This window comes from Phaseolus vulgaris, chromosome 6, assembly GCF_051622355.1.
Source record: "Phaseolus vulgaris cultivar YP4 chromosome 6, ASM5162235v1, whole genome shotgun sequence".
In the NCBI taxonomy this organism is placed as follows: Eukaryota; Viridiplantae; Streptophyta; class Magnoliopsida; order Fabales; family Fabaceae; genus Phaseolus; species Phaseolus vulgaris.
In genome coordinates, this window is record NC_143503.1 from 25898348 (window position 1) to 25921064 (window position 22717).

The 22717-nt window shown below is 26.9% G+C and overlaps 1 long non-coding RNA gene across 1 annotated transcript; it reads left to right on the forward strand.

Annotated features, from left to right (window-relative positions):
* Positions 1-11036: 11036 nt before the first annotated feature.
* Positions 11037-17149, forward strand: LOC150027318 (uncharacterized). Its single transcript, XR_016521811.1, has 2 exons — positions 11037-11104; positions 16158-17149. It is a non-coding gene; the product is annotated as an uncharacterized LOC150027318 (long non-coding RNA).
* The last annotated feature ends 5568 nt before the right edge of the window (positions 17150-22717 follow it).

Below are 22717 nucleotides of genomic sequence, written 5' to 3' on the forward strand. Positions count from 1 at the left end.
CGACCCCCTAATTCATGATGTCATGGATTAATTGCAATGTCCTTTGGATTCCATCCCATGTTGGAGTGTCTTTCGATATATATTCACAATTGATCATGCGTTGCAAGATGCTGACAATCCTCATGAATATATCATACATTCGTTGAAATGACAACTGGGTTTTAGTTTTACGATGGAACATTTCCACAAAGGTTGAAATGAGACCTTTATCAGGGATCTCATAACTAATGTTGCACAATGGCAACAACTTGTTGTTAACCACAACAGACTCAATTTGAGGATAAGGGATCTCAAGCATAAGTTCGTGCGAGACCAACTTCAATTCGCCTCGATCCTCACCCTCCAAAGTTGTAAGGCGGTATGGTCAGTGTAACTGAGTAGCAATGGCGTAATAGAAGGGTTGCCAACATATCCTTGTTGCTTATCCAGACCTCTTACAACTGCTGGAAAAACATCCACATCAAGTGTAAGGGCAACATGTTCTCTATCACTTCTATGGGCTTTGGCCTGAGACGACCTACTAGTTCTAACCATGTCTCTGCCAAATGTCAAAACATTCACTTAGAATTAAAAAAATTCAAAAAACAAATTTTTTAACATTCTAGATTTCACAATCCATTATGTTAAAAAATATCAAATATGTTTCATATTCTACAATTTGGACACGTTCTGGGTCTATCATTCCAAAATTATGTAGTACCGGTGAAAGTGAAGAACAAAATACAAAAATGAACCTATTCTACCGTGGTAGCAATGCAACGAAGTCGACAACAATTTTTAAGAAGACAATGCTTGTCTGACAAAGACTCTCACACACAAACACAACAAATGGAGGGGTGCACCAAAGAGACTAACAAAGAAGAAATGTGATAGATAAATAAAAGTAGGGTTGTGTATCAATTGACCTGTGAGTACTTTTGGTCATTTCACAACCTATATAGGAATGCACATTCAAATTATGGGAGTGCATAATGAAGCCCTTTAAAAGTTTGCAACAAGGCCCATAAATTACAAATCTACTGGCCCACTTCCTTCAATTTTTCCTTTTCTTGTAGTTTCACAAAGATTAAGCTTCACAAAACGGTTACCCAAAAGTAAGGGTGGTAATGTGGGGCAGGCCATGGGGCGGCTACTAAAAAAATGTGAGACAGGTTCACTAATCTAGCTTGCTGACTCGCTTAGGCTCGTCCCGCATTACCTGCAGTCTATGCGGGCTAACAGCAGGGCAAGACGGGTTGGTCCGCTGGTCCGCATAAATAAATAAAAATTATTTAATTTTTTTAATAAAAAAAACATATCTCACTCACATTATTATTGCAGTGTGACCTTTATTTTATTTTATTTTAAAATAAATAGATTTAATGTACCAAAAAAAGTATGTTTTATTTTAATCATCTAAAGAAGTTAATATTAAAAATAAGAGTGAATTTAGTTTTAAATAAAGTTTATATTGAATTTTTTTTAATAAAAATAATATAAAAATAGATTTCATTAAAATACTTTATAACAAAACTTTGATAAGATACTCTCATACATTTACATACATATAGAAGAAAAATATATGCAAAACAAAATTTTAATTATTTTTAATCAAGCCTTCTAACAATTCTCATACTTGAATGCCTTTATATATTTTATCTTAATTGAATGAATTAAAACAATTATGAAATTTTAATTTTTTAGCGGCAGAAATATTTTTTTATAATTAAATTTTAATTTTTAAAAAATATTTTTCTTATGCGGGCTGGTCTGCAAGGTTGCGGGCTACCTCTTATGCAGAGCGGGTTAGTGAAATGATCTTACACTCTTTGTGTGGGGCGGACTAACCCGACCCGTATTTTCCGAACTAAACACGGAACGAATCTATACGAAACAAGTCAGCCTGCATTGTCACCCCTACCCAAAAGTGGAGATTCATCATTAAATATGACTAACCAAATTCTTTTATCAAGATTAATATGTAAAAATGAATAAAAAAATAATACATACTTCATATTAGTATTATAACTATCTAAATAATCAAAAAATAATTATGGGAAAGATCCCTAAAATAGTTATTAAGTATTATATAAAATTAGTTGTTAACAAAATTCATAAATACTTCATATTAATCTAAAAAAAACTACTCAAATTCATGTGGAATCTAGTTCAAACATATTTTCGTTAACTGTGTTATTTTATAAATTAAAATATTTTGGGAATTAAAAGAAACATATTGCCCACCCTTGAATGTTCTTCGTTACGAAAACAATTATTTGATGGGATTGGAGTCATGATTTGCTAAAAAGGAAGGGAAAAAAAGTGTGGTAGGTTTACATGTTAGAAATAATTGTTAAAAAAAAAGTCAAAAATAGGAATAAATAATAGGATATAATTTCAAACCGATCTTGCTAATGTCGTAATCAATTATGTGAATGGATCGGAAGTAGAACATGTGATTTGTATGCAAAAGTGCTAACTATGAGTTTACAAATCGATTATTATAATTTAAAACAAGATAACATATTGTAATTTAAAATCATTGCTAAAGTTACTTGTAAATTACGTCTATTTATTTAAAACATTACTTCCGTAATTTTCGTTGATTTTTTTCTAAAATTTTTTTTTAATGTTAGATATCATTATGTTACTTGACATTTCATTTAAGTTGACATCTCAATTAGATTGATATATCAAGTAACAACAATAATTTATTATCGTTAATTTTTTTTAATTAACTATGTATTATGTTTTTTATTAGATTAATGATGAAACAAAGATGATCTCTCATCACTATAAAGTTTTATGATGTTCAAGAAGATAGGTTATGAATTATGATAAGGTGTATCATACTTAATATAGCATAATTGATTAAAAAGAATCTAACAAGGAGACTTAATTGTGAATTAACAACAAAGTCAAATAATGCATGTATAAGCCGGTTCCATTAATTAAATTCTATGTAGAATTCTTATGCACTTTTGGTTTCTTTCTGCTCTTTAATCACACTTTTTGACTCATTACAGATTTAAGTGCATCATGTACTAATAATAATAATAATGAATTCAAATGCACATTACCAACAAGCAACATCGTGGTTGGTGCTTGAGATATGTGGTTCTTCTGGGGTAATTTAATTGACCATTCAAACTATGTACCCCATCTTTTATTTTAATATATCAACAAGTTCCAACAAAGATTATAAATATCTTAATTAACACCTCAGTGGTAGATTTATTTTAAACCAGATTTTCAATTCAGAAGTTATGAATAAAAATGTAAGTGGAAAAAAATTATATATTAGATATGTTATATTTGTAAAAAAATATCAATAAATACACTCTAATAGTTATCTAATATAAACAAAGGATGGGTGATATGGATGAAATTTTGTAAATGATCCAATTCAAATTTTGGCAGAATAGTTTTTTTTCTCTATTTTTTTTTTTAGTAATGCAAGGTATAGTATATGACTAGAAATATATGATCTAGTGATCCGGATTGGAGTGCAATATGTTGATGTTGTAGTCATTTTTGTAAAATTGTGTAATTCAATGTTGTACGTAAAATTTGGCTTGGACATTATTTTTATGGATGGGGTGAGTGAAAGTTATGCCTTTGAAGAGATTTTTTGAGGAGCTTAAATATATTTATGATCTTAATATGATTGTATTTTGTATACGTATTTTTTGTAGCTTGTATTGTTTATACTTTGGAATATATATGTTTTATATAAGGTTGTGGAACACTTAAGTATATATAAAATAAGATTTCTTGGCAGCTGGTTCTTTATGAAAGTTTTAGGAAATCTTTTTTGATAATGTCGATTTTGGAACACAAAAGAATCTAGTTCTCTTAAATCTTGTAGATTTGGTTTAATGTCTTTTTTATTGAATATTATCTTTATAAAAAAATTAAAACATCCTCAAATATTCCATATTATTTTATTTATTATTTATCGATAAAAATAAATTATTTTTTCATTTATATGTAACTTTCACTTTCAGTTATTTGTTTTTTAAGAAATTCATTCTTTTAAAAATTATTATCGTCTTTAAGATTGATTTGATTATTTTCAAATAATTATCTTTTCCATTTTATGATAGGATTTTTAACATTTTTTTATTAATCCATATCGTTAAGTTTGTAAAAAGTATAATTTGATCGTTGTTTAAACCCATTATCAATGTCCCATTTATGATTATGTGAATAGAAGATTTTCATTAGAATATACAGAATTTAGTTTGATAATTCTACACTAGCTAATTTTAAAGTTCAAAAATATTTTAGTTAAATATCACAAGTAAATTAGAAATAAAGTCAAATTATATTATAAAAATGGTGTAAACTTTATTTATAAATCAAATTTCATAAAATTAACTTAAATTTAAAATTTACTTTTTAATATAATATTAAAACTTATAATAATAAAATTTGTTAGACCTATAGTATTATTACTTAGTATTAAACTACTAATAATTTTTTTTTTATGTTTGATATATCTAATCTCCACCTAAAGTAGTATATTAAAGATCGCATTAAATTATTGTATATGAGTATATGTAAACATCTACTTACATATTAATTGTTTGGTAATTATGGTATATGAGTAGATATAAACCATAATTTTTTCAATATAAAATTATATTCAAAGTTTATTTTCTAATAATTTTTATACACAACAATAAAATAAATATCTAAATAAATTTATGAAAAATATTAATAAATTATTGATTAAAATTTTCATGTGAAAAACATTGATGAGAGTGATTGTTTACTCGACAAGAATATGTTTAACCGGCGCAGCAGAAGTTGACATGATTAGCCTCCAATTATAAATATTTATAAGATTGTGTCTACACTACTTTATGCACAAAAATACTCTATATCCACGCCAATCATTAACTACCACTTTATATTACTTTCTCTATAAATATATTTTTTTAAATAATTCTAATAAAAACTAGTTTTTTGTAATGGTAGTTATATTGATACTTTTATGTAATGTATATGGATGGTAACATTTCTTAAATAGTTCTATTAATTTATTATTTTTTTATAAAGAAAACTACATCTTTAGTACAATAACAAAATGTTTTTCTTTTTAATTTTTTAATAATGTAATAAGAAAATTTATTAGCATTTACCTTATGATAAAGATTAACAGATTTATTATTGAGGTAACGTGTTATTAGAGATGAGAATGTAAATATGTCATTTTTAATTTAATTAACTTCATTTTAGCAACCCACTTAACAAATTCCACATTTATTTCATTGTCTCATTGTAAGTATTATCAATTAATTAAGTAAGACATGAATTTCGTTAGAGCTATTATCTCTATTCTTAATTTAAAAGGATTTTTTTTTTCATTTGATCATTAATCAAACACAATTTTTTTATGTAAATTACTCTTCACAATGTGTAAGTATACACTTTCTAACTTCGGAGTCAATTTATTAATTTTTCAATTTAGATTAGTTTGTGCGTTGCTCTAGTTTAACCATGGTTTTAAATTTGAGTGAAAAACATATACAAAATATATACATTTATAAAAAAAATTTTAAGCAACAAATATTCATAAAAAATAGTATATTTATATAAAAAAAATATATTAAATAAGGAATAGTAAGGATGTGTTAACCTTCTATGCCTCTAGCTATGATAAGGTAGTCATATTTGTCTAAGATACCTCTGACATGACAGCCACTTTTTACATTACATGTACACAGACCAAAAAACGTCAGAGTCCTCTATAAACAAAGATAATGATCTAATATGCATATTACAAAATCATCAATAGTTGTCTCTTGTGTTAATTGGAAGTATTAGGAATATTTTAATTTATTATAAAATTTTAATAATTGAGAAAATTCAAACTCATTCTGCAAAAACTTACAAAAAGTTTATATGGTTGTTTAAAGTCCCTAGCTGTAATTGATTACTTAACATAAACATAGAAATGCAACAACTAAAAACTATAGTTCAAAAAAATCCTTGTTTTCACCTCCTCTTCCAAAACATTTGTAAAAAACCCAAAATGTAGGATGTTTACACTGAATTTGATATTTTAGATGACCATACACTGAGTTTGATATTTGAGTGGAAGGGAAAGAAAATGAGAGGAAAGAGAATTGAAAATTATGTTATTTGAATATATGGAAAGTGAGTTGAAAGTGAATGAGTTTATTTTATTGAAAAAAAAATTAATTATATATTTATGTTTTGAAATTATGTAAATGTTTTGAAACCTAAATCATATATTTATGTATTTGTGTTTGAAACATATATTCATTAGTTGTGAATGTAGGTTGTACGTGTCAACAAATTTTATTAGTTGTGAATGAGAACAAGAACAAACACATTATAAATAATTTGTTAAATAAACCAAACAAATTATCAAAAAAATTTATATTATTTTATTTTATATTTTTAAGAAACTCACACTATTTATTAAAGTAACTGTTAAATCATTCAATGATATTATTGCACAATTTATTCAATTATTCAAGAAAAAAATTATTACACAATTTTTTTCATTGTTTTGTCAAATATTTTCTTTCTACATTCATATTTTTCAATTTACACAATTAACAAATCCAAAAAAAACAAGCGAAGTCATAAATGAGTAACATAATTTAAATGCAAAAATAATACAAAAAAATTGTCACACCCATACACTATTTTTATGTATTACTTTTTTATTAAAGTTATGTCACTCATCATGTACAATTTCACCTTTAAAAAAATACTTCTAATCATGATGAACACAACTTCTTTGATTCTATTTTTGATATAGATTGCCATTGTCTTTTTAATGCTTATATGCTCACTGAGGACTTTATATATTGCTCCAAAAACAGTGACATGACACCAACAGACACAGTCACTTCCATTTGTTTCATCACTTCTTTACATGTAATACCAACAAGTTTATAAAGGATGTGAATTTTATCTCCCCAAAAACTGTGACCATGCACCAACAGACACAATCACTTCTTAACACATAATAACAAAAAAAAATTATAAAAAATGATAATTGAATAATTGATGATTATATATTTAATAAAAAAATATCATGCAATAATGCATGTGTACTTCATAAAATAATGAAGCTATAAGAAATCAAATGAGTGTAGCCTTATTTTATATATAATATTAAAGTATGGCATATAATCGTGCACGTAGACCACTTATCTGACCTCGAATTCAATGTCAGGTAAGTGCATTTAGGAAAAAGTATTTTTTTGTTATAAAGTTTTTTTTATTAAAATTTATCCAAAGATAAATATGGGTCCATTCTAAATATATACGTTTTAATGCAGTTCTACATTAAGGAATTGATGTGATTTTATTTTGGGTGAATAGAGTAATTAGTATATGTGATATTTGCAAGAATTATGAAACAAATCTTTTTTATCCTTTAAGGATTGCACTGTTTTATATAAAAAAAAAAATGTTAGGATTTTTAGATCCTTTAGTGAAAAATTAGCTATGAATTCTCTGTGTATACTAGTTATTCACTTTTATTGAATCATAAATAATTACATGTGATGAATTTCTTAATGTTTACAATAGTTATTTTAAAAATCATATCAATTATGCGTAATATATGATTTGATAACTGCGTAAAACAATTGATTATTATTATTTTCTAATATATACAAATTCATCTTATTCTATAAATAATTAAATAATTTTAAATTCAAATATTATGCTAGTGCTATTTTGATTTAATTACTAATTAAGTCAAATGTGTGACACACAGAGAACCTATTCTCCTACACCAAAGTACAATTTTTTTTTATTTCTCCCCCTTTCTCTCTCTAAATCTCTCTATTCTCTTTTTATTTTTTTCTTTCAATTTTTATCTATTTTAAAATCTAATCGGACCACGTTGTAGTTGAAGAGTTAAAAAAATATTTCTATCCGGTTAGATTTTTAAACATAATAAATTTAGTTTTGCTCTAAATATAATTTGTTCTCTATTTTTCTTAAGATTTAATCATCAATATTGTTGGAGTCAGTTGAGAAGAGTAATCCTCTCAACTTATTCTACTATATATTGAATTTATATTTTGTTTAGATAACTTGCATTAGGTACTTAAATCTTGAAGCTTATCCAGACTAAGAGGATAAAATTCTAGAGGTTGCTTGGAAAGCAAACAATTAAGGTAAGGGAAAATAAATTTAATTTTTAATAGCACCCTAGGCTAGATAGAATATCTAGATGTAGAGGGGACATGGTCCGGATATTCAATTTCTCTTGTAGGGATGTTGTGTGTTTATATATTGTGTTCTTTGTTTATATATTATTTAAACTTGTAGAAATATTTAGATTTTGATGGTTTAGTATTTAAGTGTTGTTTTTTTTTAATGTCAAATAGACTTTTGAATGTTGTGGATCACATTTTAAATTATATTGTATGATGAAAATGGTATGAAATTGAATTCATACATTTGGGATAATGTATGAACTGATGTTTGTTGTGTATTAAGTATTGATGTTTATGTGGTAACAAAGATCTTCGAGATTAACTGATAATCTAAGTCACATAGATTAAAATATCAAGTGGTGAGAAGCTGATGGGGGAGTTCTTGCACACTGTATGGGATGCACAACTTGGGGTGTTGGTTTGAAACTTATATTGTAAATATTTGTATTTCTATAAGTTTTATGAATGTTTTAAAAAACTTTAAGTTTGTATAGAAATATGTAGAACTTGTATTGTAATAGTAGATGTATTTTTGGGGTGTTACAAATTGTCTATTCGATTAAAATGATGGAGTGAAAACAAAAAAAAATGAATTTAATTTAAATTTATGTGAGTAACTAGAGAGATCTCGGTTATTTTTTCATTCTATTTTTTTAATCTTTTTTTATAAGTTTATTATTTTTATTCATAATTTTAAATCTCAAGGCTTGATTTAGATTTGTTTTTATGTCTTAGAAACAATTAATTTTTTCTTCTCATTTTCTCAGTCTCTTGTTGATGAATTGGACTTTCAGTTACTGGATGAGATAGTTTGGACTTTGTTATGTGGGTTTGATTTGCTCTGAGCTACTGGATGGACTATCCTTCAACTATTGAATATGGGTTAACTCTCAACTTCTAGGTCCAGGATCACAATTAGGTGAGTGTGTGTACCTGCAAGGGGTTCCGATAATAAAGTCAAAATCAGTTCGAATTCTCAGATAAAAAACACTCTACTTATCTATTAAACATATCACTTATTTATAGTGATTGTTGTTGAACTTTAACTTGATTGAGGCTTAATTTTTAACACATTACTGTTATTAAATATATTTTTAATATTTTGAACTTATTTATTAGATTTTGATACAATATTATTTTATTTTATAATTTATTTATATTATTTTATCTTTTAACATGTTAACGGCCCTAGTTAGTACAAGATTAAACTATTTCAAATTATTAAATAAACTCTTATATTTTTTAAGATTACGGCCTTGTAGTGCTTTTTCCCATTAAAAACCCTCCACCCTAGAGCACTCAGAGATGGTTTTTACTTTTACACACCAAATTTTTTTCAAAATATTTATTATTTTCAGTTCTCTATCCATAGGCTATAAAAACCCAAACTCTAAAAAATCTCTAAGAAAGGTATATTTTCACCTAACCATCTTCCCAAAAAAAAATTTATATAGGGGAATGAGGTTTTCAATTAACTAGATAATTTTAGATATTTTGGATGTTATATATATTATTTTGAAAAAAATTATGTTCAAATACTATATTATACTGATATACAGTGCATAGTTATAGTTTATCAACTAGTATTGTAACTATAATTTTACGGGGCTTTACAATAATAATATTGTGTAAAATTTCACATAAATTATTTTATTTTGATTCACTGAAAACGTGGTTGGAAGTGGGAAACAGAGGATAGAAAGAAAAGGAAAAAATACAATGATTTTGGAAATGGTGTAAGAACAAATGTAAAAGAAAATAAATGTAAGTGTTACACCTTTTATATTTAATTGCAAAAAAGTTACAATTTTATTTTAAAAGAATAGAGTAATTAATTAAGTATTGAATGTAATCGATTGTCTATTTATTTAATCAGAAAAACTATTCGTAAAACATATAATGGATTACATCTGTATCTAATTACGTATTTCTTATATATAAAATTAAATTATTATTTGTTTTTATTTATTTTCATTTTACCTATATTTTCCTTCGATTAATTTTATTTATTTACTTTGCAAATAAAGTATAAATTAGTTATCTTTTAAAGAATTTTCTTTTGTCATTGGCATGGTCAAATAAAACACTTTAGTCAGTCAGAAAGTTAGAACTTGGGAATGACATGATTAGACCATTGCATAAATATAACTGTAGTTTGAAATTTTAAACATATTTATAAATTAATTTTCTAATTTGATTCTTATTACGTAGATTTTTGAAATTGAGTCCTTGGAGTTTCTAAAACTAACTTATTATTTTGTAATAGTTTGAAGATGTTAAAAAGGATTCTTATTATGATAGAATTGTATGAAAAATTACATTGTCTTAAATTTTCTAATAAAAAATAATACTTTGATTTCTTTAATCAATAGTTCAGCTAGTTAGTGTTTTTTTAAAATATAAAATATTTGAATTATAATTTTTTTTTACTACATTGACCTATTTATTATGTTAATAATATCTTAAAATAAATAATAATAATAATTATTCTTAATATATTAATAAATACTAAAATAAATATCTTTTTCCTTAACTTAAACATTAAAATTCATTGAAATCTCAATTCACATCGTTAAAACAATAAATGAAAAACTAAAAGTACATTATTACAATATAATTAAGTGAATAACCATAAGCATGTAAAATCCATAAGAAAATGTTTTGTACCTTTTTGTTTATAATAATAAAGATAAATTATACTAAATATATAAATAAATTTTAATGTATTTTATGAAATGTCGTTAGAATAGTTTAAAGTAATAACTTAATAATAAGAAAAGATGCAAGTTATTTATGAAATAATGAAGAAAGAAAATAAGATAATAGAAATGTGATTGTTGATTATTATGATAGTTTAAAATGTGGGAGAATCTCTGATAAACGTGGACATGGAAACCTGTTGATGACAGGTGAGTCATCTTTTTGTAAACTGTATAATTTCAAGTACCCTGGTTCATGATTTTCTCCGCCAGACTCATTAGTGAGCTCAAACCCTATATATACGCACCGTGTTCATCGATTTCCATGTACAAAAACCAGATCGAGGAAATAGCTGTAGTAGGATAGCCACTATAAAAAGAGAGAGAGAGAGAGAGAAGGGTATGTAGATTGTAGATCACTAGATTCACTAGATTGTAGTGTCACTTGGTCACCAGAGCCTAATAAAGAATAGTGCACAACAGTGAAGTGACTGGCACATAGAGAGACTTAAAAGAAGGAACGGGAACCCCACTTTTCCATCCTCACTTTCCTGTTTTTTTACCCTTTATTCACTGTACTTACACAGTACAACATTTATGTCGGTTTGTGTGAGAGTGTGTGTGTGAGATAAGGGTCTTTCTTTTGCTTTAGAGAGAGAGCAAATGAGAGAAGGAGAAACATGATGGGAAATGAAAATCTCCTTTCTTGCTAGTTCTGGTTTTTCTATCTCTGGTTTGTGTTGTGTGAGTGGAGAAAAATCCTCTCACTCTGGAAAAGGAAAAGATGATATTTGCTTCCCCTTTGTTTGTTTCATTTTTTTTGTTTTTGGAAACAGTGCTTTTACTGTTTTACCAAATTTGTGTGGATGTGAGATCTTCAATCGTTTTCCCTTCTCTAACTCTCACGAAGACATTGACTACTCTCCCTATTCTCCTCTCTCTCTCTCTCTCTCTCCTTCTGCTACTTCTTTAATACAGTTTCTCTTCCGTGATTTCTGCTTCTTCCGACCCTTTGATTTTTATTTTTCATTTTTCATTTTTCTAGCTGTTTATTTTTCCTGCTGGGATAAAGTTATATGGAACTCATTCTGTGTTCTTACTCATGTTTCATCTCACCCCTTTCTTTGTTGATTTGGTTTCTTTTCTCCTTTAGCAGCTGTGCCTGTGATACTGTTCTTTGTTCCAAGCTTTCGGTTTTTGGTTCGCTTTGTGTGAAGAACCGGAGAAGTATATTAAGTTCAAGATGCAGTTAGTTTGGTTTTGATTCATGTTGCATAAAGAAGTTGACCCTTTGATTTTTTTTGCGCCTATGAATATTACATTGCATACTCCTGTGTGATTTGATCATATACTTTAGATTTTGTTGTGTCCGATCGTGATCTTTATATGCAGTGTATTTATTAGTGTATCTGTTGTTCATCTGTTTTGAATGATATTCAAAGGGTTAGAAAAGAACACTATTCTAGTATCAAGAAGGAAAAATATTTTTGAGAATCTTAATGTATTTTTCTGAGTACTTTTGATATTTTTAGGTCCTAGGGTTAGGGTTCTTGTTTTTAACATCTTAGAAGCCAATTTCACAAAAGCTGTTATATAATTTCGATTAACTTTACATTCCTTGGCAGTCTGCATGCTAGTTAAAAATGATTAAAAAGTTTTAATACTTAATTAATCATTGTTAATTAAGCATTTGAGTGCTTGGAAGAAAATGATTCCTTCTTTCTGGAAAATGTTTAGTCTTACCCATGAATACTAATTAAAGGTTAGTCTTCAGTATTTGTCACCATATCTACATACTGTTTACAGTGTTTGTCAATATGAATTATAGGTCCTTCAATCCTTGGATTATTGTTAATGATTCCTTCTGTGCCTAGTAATGAGAGCATTGTAGTTCTGTCATTCTAGATTCATCTCTGTTTGTTGAATTTCCATTTGTTTACCTTCTTGGATATACTATGAATATGTTTACTTATTATTTTTTATTGCAGCATTTTTGCTTGGTCTTTGATTAAATTAAATGCTAGCAGATTTCACATGAATGAAATGTTATGTGAAGATTCACACACACACACATATATATATATGTATTGTCTTTTAAATTCTAGATTATCTGTGTTTTTGCAACCACTCAATAGGTATTGTCTCATTTGATGTCATTTTGTTTGATCTTTAGATCTGATGGAATATTGTTGTTGTAACATTTTTTGTTCAAAATGTTCTTATATGCAATGTACCAATTTTGGACTAAGAATAATGAAGATGTATGGTTTGAGAAATAGTTTAAGAGAGCTTCCTTCAGTCCACTCATGGATGGGTAGAGGGTTTGAATTATCTGCTGACTCATTCATTCAAACACAATAGAATTGACTTGATGGTATGCTATTGTGAATGTGTGAATGATGCAGGAGGTAAAATTCATCCTTTTCTTGTCTTTGCTTGGACTGAAGGGAGCTCCCTTTTAATATTTATGTCATTATATTATAGTAACATTTTTTTTATCATGATTTACCTTTTCTTCATCTTCTCATTATCTCTATATATACCTCTTTTTTGTTGATATTTTTTTTTATCTCTATATATAACTCTTTAGTCAAGACTTGCTCATGTTTCAGTGATTTCTTCACTTTTTCCACATACTCTTTGGCATGAAAGAATGTCCAATTTCATTTGAATGTCATCCAATGAAATCTGAAACTAAAAACTAATGGTTTATTATAGTCATTACTTGTTATGGAAATTATACTCAAAGAACTTTTGTATTTTATTTGTGTTCATTTAGCAATCTCAGTTATCGTTTACAAATTATCGTTGAAGAGTTTATTTTTTTCTTTAACTTATTCCCCCTGATTTATTTCATGCATTGGAAGAACTCATTAATCAGGAAGTTTTTTTTTTAAATAGGTAGTATAAATTAGCTGGCCAAAATCTAACAATTTAAATCTGTTGCATATAATTTTTTTTAATGAAGCTGAAATTTATTTACATTGTTCTCAAACTTTCAATCACTTTAATTATTAACATATTTACACCCTCTTTGCTTTAAAACCATAAGCTTAGTGGGTAGTAATGGTTTTGTGTTGGATTTGGGGAAATTTGTGGGATGAATTTACCTGTATGAGGGAAATAAGAAACAAGCTGTGAAGTTTTTATGTTTAGGAAGCTCTTAGAAATGCAATTTCCTTTAACATATCCTATTTTGGTTATAATTTATAGAAAATTAAATTCAGAGTAAAAAGTTGATCTTGCTAGTTTTACTAGTTTTATTGTAACTTTTAATAAACTAGAGAAAATGTTTCAATAATTTCTTTTTTTGTCTTTTGTAACTTGATTGCAAATTTGACGGTGTTGTAGATTTTTTTTTATACTGAAAGCTTTGGTATGTATTTGACCACATATGTAGATGGTGAAAATTGAATTAGGTTATTACCTTGTTTTTCCAGTATCATAAGAGTTATTTATTGTTTTTGTATGGTACTTACTACTTACCAATGCTATCACATGATTTGTCATGCACAAGATAAGATTCTTACAACATCTAAAGTATTGTTAGTAGTTCAGATTTTGTACATTTACATGATGTTGCCATTATCCTAAACAGTGATGTGGACCCCATATTGTCTCATAATTTTGAATGTACAATATACATGCTTGGCACATAATATAGTATATGAAAATTGATCTTCCACCAACTATGCCCTTAATTTTTAGTTTAGGTATGCATGGATTTATAGCTTCCTAAATCATTTATGCAACAAATTCTTTTCTCTGTAGCTTTACATCTTGAGATTTTTCAGTAGGTTGATGAATTTAATTTGAATGGTTTACTTTATATATATTATGTAGGAATATTCTATCTTATCAACTAAACTGATTAATTGAAGATATTGAGTTAATTAATTTAGAGGCAATAAAACCATTCTGGGAAAAATTCAAGTGGCCCATGTTATACATATTAGGTTAGAGTATCAAAATGCGAAAAAAATGAATATTTTATATTTAATATAAATATATTTTTATGGATTAATATTTTTTTTACTTTTATAACATTTAAAAATATAAAGTTCTTTAAAAAATATTATTTTTTACTTTATATTTAGTTTTCTCTTGATTAAGAAGTTAGTGTCACTGAAATTATTTTAATTCTTATGATTTTATAAAATAAATAATTCTAATATCCATTAGAGACAATGTATAGTTCTAAATGTAAGATATATTTAAAACAAATAATTAAATAATAGCTATTGGAATTGCTTTGTATATATCAAGTTCTTTTGAATTCAAATGTAAAATCGGTTTTTAAGTGATACTAATTTTTAACTATCTACATTTTATTTAATATTATTGTGTTAAGATTGTCTGCATGTTTAATATTGGTCATCGATTTTAATGATTACGACTTGAGATGATTTAGAAATTATAATTTTCATATTATAAATTAAAAATATGAATGTGAATTTGTGTATAAATGAAGAAAGTTAAAAAAATGCTATTTTGGAAAAATATATTTATATAAATAGTATAATGTTTTACAAATATCTTTAAAATATAAAATATATGTAGAAATAATTTCAATTTAAATATGGAAGTAATTTTTATAATGCATTTTATTTTGTTATTTAGGTGCAATATAAGTTATATATACTATATTTTAATTTTAGTAATATAAAGTTTTATGGTTTTAACGTCTGTGACATGTGGTCATTATTAGTTTTGACAATTTTTGATGTCATATTTTTTGTGTTCAGCTATCACTTAACAGTGACACTAATTATAGTAAATTAATTTTTCTATTCCAAGAATTAAAGTGAAAAATGAAAAAGTATTTCAGTGTCAAATCACATCAGTAAATTAGAAAGATGTAAGTAGAATATTCAAAAAAAAATTATCAACATACCCCTCTTAATCTTTTTTATTTTCTCCTATTCACTTTTTTATTTTTATTATTTATTAGTCATCTCATTTTTACTGATTGATATTGATTTTGGTTGGCTAGCTGGCTCTAAACTCTGTCACAGATGCCTCACAAATATACTACCTATCTACATTGATTGCAGGGTAGTGTGTGTCTGGTGTGTGTATATGTATGTTATATATGTATATATGTGTATCACTTTATTTCAAAACACCAACAAAAGCCAACTTTGGTCTCTTTTAGAACCCAAAGGTTTGGCTCTTAGTTGGAACTCAAAGACCACCAATGCATAGAATAGGGTCAAGTTAGCCTGTGATTGTAACACATTTTACTGTGATGTGTCAATTTCAGGTACTGTTGTTGCAGAACAATCATCATGAAAGGTGCACTATGAGATTGAGAAGCAACCTGGACTCATTGGATACTAAATGATAATAAAATGAGAAGAAAACATACATACATAGCATGATGCATTGTCATACTCTTTCAATTTCCTTTTATGAAAAGAAAAGAGAATTCTTTGTTGCATATATAAATGGTTACTGATGAACCTTCCAGTGTTGCAGTGTCTGAAATTAAATATTACAAACTCTGTCTTCTTGTCCATCAGTCTGAACTTGGGTCTAGGAAGTTGGAACTTGGAGCTACACAGTTCTTCTACTATTATGTTGAAATTTATAAATATTTGAATCAATATGGAGTTTACCCTAAACTAATGATCATTTTTCTTATATTCTTTACCATGGAATTCATTTTTTTTAAAGAGAATAACAGATAAAAAAGAGTTAAGAGTTTGTATATTTGAGTATTTAAATTGTTTTAGAACTGGTGGGATATCTATTCTCAAACAGAGAACATGTTCTTTAGGGTGTCATTTTTTGACAATTTAAATATGATATTTTTGGGGTTCTAAAAGGTTTTGGCAAAAGTACTTTTTCTTGAGTTCCAACTCTTGAGGCAATAGTTCCAATATGGAATAATATTATTTAAGTAGGTTTGCATGTGTTTAACTGAACTAGCTTAAAAATTAAGTGAGTTTCTTTAGGAGTTCGAGGTGCAAGTACGCATGAACTGGATATTTTACATTTCTTTACTATTTAATGACTTAATGCTGGATGTTTCAGGAGATGGACAGTGTATGTTGTTTGGTTCTTAGTGTTAATTACAAAAAAATTCTCTCCTAAATCTGAAGAGGAATTTTGCCCTAACTCTCTTCTTGGTCTCGATTGTTTGTTTAACGTTGATGTCATTCTAGTGCAGGACCACTACTTTTGGTATGTTTGGTCAGCACTGATTTGGGTTCCACTAAATTCACAGTATAAAATTTGAAACATAACACTTTATTGTTTGTTCTTTTTAGTTTCTTTTACACAAATCTATTTGTTTTATTTTGTCTATTTTATTACTACTGGGTGAAATTCATTGAGTATTTGAACGATTTATTTAACTAAAAGATGTGTGTACCATTGTATGCTAATGGGTGAATTGTTGTTACACTATTACTAGATTAATATAAAAAAATGTATATATGTACAACCTCTAATATTATATCTTGTACTTTTTAGTTTCCTACATTTTATTTATCAGTGAAGTTTTTTTAAATTTTTTTTACACAAGATAAAATTGTATTGTTGAATTCAGGTTACTGTGTTTCTACTCATCTGCATGTTGGATACTGCAATTCTTACTCTAAGTTATTCCTTTTTGGGTTGCTCATCCATTTCTCTAGCAATGTTTGTTTTAATCACTAGAATAATTATTTATTAATAGTTAATGTAATGATTAAATATTTTATCTGTAGATTGAATCTAATAAAATTATTAAATAAAAATTAATTAAAATATAAATATAAATTAATTAGTATATTAATTAAATTAAACAATAATTTAGAAACTTAAAAAATTTATTGATATTTATTTTAATTTTATAAATAATTTTTAATTGATATCTAATTAATTACGAAATTTTTCTATCAATTATTTAAATTTTAAAATTATTCACTTACCAATTAAAAAAATATTTAAATAATAGAAATTAATTTATATATCAATAATTTTTTTTTAATTTTAAAAAATAATATTTAATTTAGTTAAGTAATTAATTATTATTTTTATAATAATTTTTTTGTAGTTACAAGAATTTTACATTTATTTAAACTATTTATCTCAATGCATCTTGTATAATGCAAACCCTCTTCTTCTGAGTTCTCACATATCTTCCCTACAATGGTGGTCCAATGTGAATTTGAATGTTAGTGTAGTAAGTGAGGTTAAAGGATGTTCACATGAGTGCATGCATGCATACAATAATTTTGATGGTGAAACCATTTTATCTTGTTCTAATGCAAGTGGGGTGTGCAGAGAGACCCACCCAGGTAGGCAAGCTCCATGAGTTATGGCTGAAGGATTCTGCATTTCAAACTAAGGACAAAATAAATATAGATATGAAGAAAAAGATAGGGAAAAGGAATCCATAAAGACGACACCTGCATGTGCTTCCCATGGTATAGGGCTTCAAATTGAGCATAAAAGGTTTATTGGCAGGCCAATAGCATGCTCCATAACATGTGGTGAAATTGTATGGATTTAGAAAATGACACATCACTTAACACTCTTCCATCTTTCTCTGTAGGGGCTGGCTAACTCAAGAACAATTTTCTAAATTTTTTACTTGTTTGAACATAACTAGTCAACCTCAAGACAGTACTAGATTTTGAATGTCATTGTTCTTCAACCATTTTGTTACCAAAAATAAATAATTTTTTTGTGATATTTATGTTAGATTTATTACAAAACACTTCAAAGTTTGTGGCAACCAATTTTCTGAAGAATTTTGTAATGATGTATAATATTATCATAGAAATAGGCATAATTTTTTTTTGTAATGAAAAATAAGACTCTATCATGGATTTCGACACTGTTCATTGTTATCATAAAATCTTATTAAAGTAACATTTAACGTTGTTGCTAATTATAAGGAATATTTGTTGCAAAATGTCAATCACTTATGCAAATTATATAAGTTGCTTAAAGTAATCTATGTGATAACTTATTTAAGCATAGGTATTTTTACATAAATAGCGCTTAAGCAATTACTTATAGATTTTATCACTTAAAACAAACAAAATATATTTAAGTATGTCAAATAATTAATGTCCTTTGTATTGAGTGTGGAACACTTCAAATAATGTCCGTTTAGGTGTGTAATGTCACATTTGTTTAAGCATTTAAATATTTGCTTAAGCTTGTTAATATTTTTAAGTGTGCAATAAAAACTTAACTTAAATTTAAATTTAAAGCAAATATCATATGAATATAAATCATCATATTGTGATAATAAAATATGTTACATAAATATGAATTGTTTTGCATGTCATAAAATTGGAAGTGATAAATATTTTTATTAAAATAATGTAAAAAATGATTAAATTGAAAATGAATTGATCGTCATTTGAGTTATCATTGTTATCATGTTGCTTTGTTATAAAACGAGGAGATTTGGTATAGTGAGATTCGATGGATGTGGTATTAATGAGATTCGATGGATGAATTAAAAGTTAAGCATATAGATTGTAAATTGAGTCATTTTCTCTCTAAACAATCGTGATTTCAATTATTAACATTTTCTTCAAATAAGTTGGACACAAGATATATCATTTGTTCAAATTCACCTTATGTGATAGCATTTGAAGAACTTGAAAAAAAGAAGAAAAATGTCTAAATTTTTCACCCTCTAAATTTAGTCCAGAAAGTCGCCTTATTTTGTTAAATCCTTTGACAACATCGAAGAATATGTCATCATTAAATGGATGTTTGAACATATCATTTGTTCTGAGAGAATTTTCTGTCAAAGTGGGATTCAATATTAAATAATGTTCAAGTGTGCATATGAAGTAATGTATCAAAAGCTTTTAATGGTGAAACAATTATCTAATTTAAATTATATTACATGCCTAAGGATGACAATGCGGGATGACCCACCCTGCATAGAATATGCGTGCTGATTTTACTAGTCCGCCCTACATAAGGGTTGGCCCGCGGGCTGACCCACATAAGAAATATATATTTTTTAAATTAATAAAAAATAATTTTTAAATAGGATTATGAATAAATTTAATTATTTTTTTAATTTAGATGCATTAGGTAAATGATCTCACAATATTATTCTCACTACATATACGTAATAAGATGTGAGTACAAATTTTGAAATGTGAAATATGAGAGTGAATGAAGAAAATATGGGAGTGTAAAAAGAAATTTCTAGAATTGTAAGTTATGCGGGCCAGCCTGTCCCGCCCTGCACTTGGCCGTGCGGGCTGCGGGTGATGCAGGACGGTAGACAACCCGCCTCATATTTTTCTTAGTGGGTTGCGATTCGTCCCACATAGTCCACTCCGCTTTGCCATCCCTATACATACTATTCTCTTAAACATGCTTTGAATGCAACACTACAAAAAAATCATTAAATACAAATTAATTTTAGAAAAAAAAAATAGTTATTATATTGACTAAATTAGATACTATTTTATAGACTAAGAAATTATTAGTATCCGAAGTAGTTTTTATTATTAATAAAAAAAATTATGAACTACATTATAAATTGGTATTCAATTAGCTACCAATTACAAATAACTCTATTTTTTAAATGATCAAATTTCATAATATCATTTTTTCACTTCTTTTTTATTTTACTTACAAACTAATTTTTATAAATTGTCACATATTCCAACATATAATTTTCAGTGATATTAATAAATATAATTTTTTATTTTTATTTCTAGAAAAAAAAGGTTTTGAAAGCCTACAATTTATTAAGGTTCACAAAATATATAACTATGTACATATGTATATTATTTTTATAGTCATATATAAGACGGCACAAGGAATTTATTTGTCAAAATTGTAATAATTAAATAAGTAACAAATTTTATAACAATTCTATGGAGTGTCGTTTAATAACTTCGTAATTGTAAAGACCAAATTTAGTTAGAATGGGGGATTTCTTTTTGCACCTCATAGATATGAAAAGTGTCTTTTCTATTATATAATCTAAAAGTTATTTTTTTTAATAAAAAAGGTTCTACATTATGTAGTATGGAAAGTACTTTTAACTTTAAATTATACAATTTAAAAAAATTTGCATTAATTTTTTTTCCTTATTGTATAATTTAAAAGTCAATTTTTAGTTCTAAACTACAAAGTCCAAATTTTCATTTTTTGCATGAGAAAGTTTCTAAATTCCACAATTCAAAAATTATTTTTTCTCAAAATAGTTTTCATATTGTATAGTTCGGAAGTGTCTTTCAAAAGATCAGAAGGACTTCCATCAAAATGTAATGTAATATGATAGGTTAACCTTTTCTAAATGAAGAAAATATGAGAAATAGAAAATGTAGGATGAGCAGGAAGAAACCATGGGGTGCAAGAAGAAATATCCTAGTACACATAAGAAAACAATTCAAACACACTCTAGTTTATTTTGCCAGTTGGGCAAGCATTTTAGGCCCAGAATTAATTGGATTGGGCCAAAAATGTAAAGTTTCTCTTTTGGACTGTTTCTTGAACCTCCATATGGAGGTGCAGGAAGAAATAGTCTCTCTTTTGTCATGTACCATATATGGTATTGACCGAAGGCAATTGTTTCTTGCACCCAACACTTTTGAACCTGCACCAACACAAATTTAAAAATTCCAAAAATACCCTTTATTTTGGAAATGAAAATCTGGAATTGAAAATAATGCACTCCGGAAAATAGATCCGGAAGAGATTATTGTGTTCCGGATATAAAAATCCGGAAACAAAAAATAAAAAATCCCATTCCAGATAAAAAAATCCAAAACTGAAAATAATTCATTTTGGAAAAAATATCCAGAAGAGATTATTGTGTTCTGGAAAAGGGAGTTCGAAATGGTATTTTTATCTTTTCCCCTTTTATTGAGTGTAGTGTTATAGTGGAGGAAGTAATTGCCTTAACCGAAACACGTTCCTTTTTTTTTTTTTTTTAAGAAATTGAATAGCCCAAGTCTTATATACATTTCAGGTTGATTCTCTCTGCATCATATCAATTCAGATCTGCACCCAATACACTAACATGAAATGTCTATTTTGTCCTTAATAATTTTAAATTTTTGTCTTTCGTGTATTCATATCCGTAAGTCAAATTACAAAGTTCCAGATATACAAATCTAGAACTAATATGTCACTTCTGGATTTCACCGTTTGGAAGCTTATTTGGAGGTTTTTTGACCATGATGGGGTTAATTTTTTTGGTTTTTACCAAAATGGGTCCGTATAAAAAAAATTACAAATTTAGGCAAGTCGTGCCAATTCGGCACGACTTCATATACAGAAATCGTTTCAATTAGGCACGACTTTTGCCATGTCATACTGAAGTCGTGCCAACTTGACACGACTTCTGTCCCGTCATATTGAAGTCGTGCCAACTTGGCACGACTTCTGCCTTGTCATACAGAAGTCGTGCCAACTTGGCACGACTTCTACCACGTCATTTTTTTTTTAAAATTTATTGTTTATATATTAGATAGTAAGTTATGTAATGTTAAAAATTAATTTAATACATAATTTTCTAAGAGTGTTAGTTTTAAGGAACAAAAAATTGGATAATCGTGTATGGATCATATTTGACGGTAATGTAATACAATAACTTGATTATTTGATTAATTAAAAATGAAGAAAATTGTTATTGAATTTGGAAATAAATAGATAAATGAAAACTTATTATATTTGGAAAATAAATAGAGAATTATTGTTGTGAATTTGCAAAATAAATAGCTTGAGAAGTAATGATTTTACAGAACACGTAATGATGAGAATAAATTAATTTTTAACATTACATAACTTACTACCCAATATATAAACAATAAAATAAAAAATAAAATAAAAAATTATGAC